This window comes from Eschrichtius robustus, chromosome 6, assembly GCF_028021215.1.
Source record: "Eschrichtius robustus isolate mEscRob2 chromosome 6, mEscRob2.pri, whole genome shotgun sequence".
Classification (NCBI taxonomy): Eukaryota; Metazoa; Chordata; class Mammalia; order Artiodactyla; family Eschrichtiidae; genus Eschrichtius; species Eschrichtius robustus.
In genome coordinates this window covers 9,606,464-9,609,948 of record NC_090829.1, presented here as the reverse complement: position 1 = coordinate 9,609,948, position 3,485 = coordinate 9,606,464, and the positions used below count along the sequence as shown (strand labels likewise).

General features: G+C 40.3%; 1 pseudogene; it reads right to left on the bottom strand.

Annotated features, from left to right (window-relative positions):
- Positions 1 to 2,361: 2,361 nt before the first annotated feature.
- On the bottom strand, positions 2,362 to 3,075 carry LOC137766694 (myocardin-related transcription factor B pseudogene; annotated as a pseudogene).
- Between the last annotated feature and the right edge of the window lie 410 nt (positions 3,076 to 3,485).

Here is a 3,485-nt window from a genome sequence, read left to right as displayed (position 1 = left end):
TGGGCTTCTTTTTGGGAAGATGAAAGTGTTCTGGAATCAGATAGTGGTGAGAGTTGCACAAGTCTGTGAATATACTAATAACCATTGAAGTATACACTTTAATAGGGTGATTTTCCCAGCGCCATTTTTTTTTTTTACAGAAATAGAAAAATCTATCCTAACATTAATCTGGTGTCTCAAGGGATCCCAAGTAGTCAAAACACTCTTGAAAAAGAAGAATGAAGTTGGAGATCTCACACTTCCTGATTTCAAAATTTACTATGAAGCTACAGTAATCAAAATAGTGTGGTACTGGCATAAAGACAGACATATAGGCCAATGCAGTAGAATAGAAAGCCCATAAATAAATTCTTATATATATGATCAAATGATCTTTCCAAGTGTGCCAAGACCATTCAGTGGGGAAAGGACAGTCTTTTCAACAAATGGTGTTGGAAAAACTGGATATCCACATGCAAAAGAATGAAGTTTGTTCCTTATCTTATACCATATACAGAAATTAAAACAGAGTAAAGACCCAAATGTAAGACCCCAAGCCATGAAAATCCTAGAAGAAAACAGGGGAAAAGCTTCATGACATTGGATTTGGCAATGATTTATTAGTATGACACCAAAAGTAAAGGCAGTAAAACCAAAAATACACAAGTGGAACTTTATCAAACTTAAAAACTTCTGCTCATCAAAGGATACTATCAGCAGAGTGAAAAGGTGACACATGGAATGGGAGAAAGTATTTGCAAATCAAATATCTGATAAGGGGTTAATATCTAGAACATATAAAAAACCCCTACAACTCAACAATAGAAAAACAAATAACCTGATTTTAAAAAGGGCAAAGGATTTGAATAGACATTTCTCCAAAGATGATTCAAATGGCCAACAAGCATAAGAAAAGATATTCAAATCACTAATAATTAGAGAAATGCAAATCAAAACCACAGTAAGTATACTCAATACATCTTGTAATAACCTATAATGGAAAAGAATCTGAAAAAGAATATATATATATACTCTTTTATATATATGTATAACTGAATCACTTTGCTGTACACTTGAAACTAACAACATTGTAAATTAACTATACTTCAATAAAACAAACAAACAAAATACAGTGAGATATCACTTCACACCATTGGAATAGCCACTATCAAAAGAATAGGCATTAACAAGTGTTGGCAAGGATGTGGAGAAACTGGAACCCTTCAGCACTGTTGGTGGGAGTGTGAAATGGTGCAACCACTATGGAGAACAGTATGGAGGTTCCTTAAAAATTAAAAATAGAACTACCATATGATCCTGCAATCCCACTTCTGGGTATATGCCCAAAAGAACTAAAAGCAGGGTCTCGAAGAGATATTTCCACACACACTTACATAGCATCACTATTCACAACAGCCAAGAGATGGAAGCAACCTAATGTCCACTGATGAATGGATAAACAAAATGTGGTATATACATAAAATGGAATATTATTCAGCCCTAAAACTTAGACATCCTGTCACATGCTACAACATGCATGAGCCTTGAGGACGTTATGTTAAGTGATATAAGCCAGTTACAAAAGACACTGTATGGTTCCATTTATATGAGGTATCTAAAGTGGTGAAATTCATAGAGACAGAAACAGAATGGTGGTTGCCAGGCCTAGGGGAATGGGGAGATGAACTTTATTTATTTATTTTTATTAATTTATTTATTTACTTATTTTTGGCTGCATTGGGTCTTTGTTGCTGCATGCAGGCTTTTCTCTAGTTGCAGTGAGCGGGGATTATTCTTTGTTGTGGTGCTCGGGCTTCTCATTGCGGTGGCTTCTCTTGTTGCAGAGCATGGGCTCTAGGCGCACAGGCTCAGTAGTTGTGGCCCACAGGCTTAGCTGCTCTGCGGCATGTGGAATCTTCCCAGACCAGGGCTCGAAACCGTGTCCCCTGCATTGGTAGGCAGATTCTTAACCACTGCGCCACCAGGGAAGCCCTGGGGGGATGCACTTTAATGGGTTTGGTTTCAGTTTAGCAAGACAAAAAATTCTGGAGATCTGTTGCACAGCAGTGTGAATATATGTAACACTACTGAACTGTATGCTTAAAATGGTTAACATAGTTAAAAAGAAAAAAGGGTGGATTTTAGGATATGTGCGTTATATCTCAAAAAAAGTTATATGAAAAAATTTTAAAGCAAGTTGCAAAACTGTTTATAAAAAATGTGTATATAGAACAGAAATAAAATGTAAGAATCTATTGAAAATGTTAACAGTGGTTGGATTACATGTGAAAATCTATATTTTTCTGCACCTTCAGACTTTTCTTCTGGTGATAATGTATTACCTTAATATATAAAAAACAAAGCACTTCCTCTGTTTAGGGGTCAAAACAAGAAAGGTGATACCTGAGCTGGAGTGTTTGTAGTCACAGGAGATGGCGATTCACTAACTTTTGGCTCACTTGGGGATGCAGCTGACCCTTGCGACTCCTAGCTGGCTGGCCGGTCTGGAGACAAAGCATCACTACTGTCTTTTTCAAATGAGAAATTGCTGTGAGTTTGAGGACAGTCGTCCTTCCCAATGCCTATAATTACCTCCTTAACACTGGAGTCTACAGGAAGGATGTTTTTCTCTACCAGCTCCATAGGACCAGGTCTTTGAGCAATCTTTTCATTCAGATCATCAACTAGTTGAGCTCTTTTCATCTTCATCTGAGTAGCCTGCAAGGATGGCTCTGCAAACATTCTTTCTAAAATGGGCATCCTGACAAGTTCAGAACCATCGGGTGGGCTCCAGATCTTGTGCTTCAAAAAGGTTATGGTTCTGGCCCCTTCCAAATCTTTTAATTGCTCATCGAATGCTGCTGGGCTCTTCGGAGGTGGCATGATGCCCTGGTCCACTAGCTGTCCTCTCGTCCTCTTTGCTGCAGCCTCGGCTGGAGCATAATCTTCCTTTTGTTCCGAGGGGGCAGGTGCTGACTGGAGAGCAAGGAGAGCCCCTGGAATTCGTGGGCAATGGCTTCACTTTGAGGACTTGGAGCAAGATGGGTTAAAAGGTCCCACTTCATCCTCGGTGTCTAGTGTCCCTGTGTGACCCATTGTGTTCCAGCCTCCGGCAGCAGGGGCTACGAGACACCTCTTAAATGTGGCCTGTTGAAGAGACTCAGTAAAAATATTTAATTATTTTACTGTCTTACACTCTCTTTCTCAGCACCTTCACTGTGAACCTCCCAGGCCACCTTCTGCCCGCGCTGCCGCCCGCGATCTCGCGAGACCGTCATTTGCAGTCTTGACTGAGGTTAGAGGAGGTGTCTCTCCCTCGTTTGGCTGACACGTTGGTGTTGGTTGTTGGCAGAAGTCCTCAGCTCCTTGCTACGTGGCCGTGTGTTGAAGTACAGAACACAGGAGTAAAAAGTAAGTGTGCAACTTTAAGAATAGGGGGTTCCGTTTGGAGCATTTCATTGGAAGGTGCCTCAGGGACAACTTTGGGGATTTCGAAGGGCAGTTAG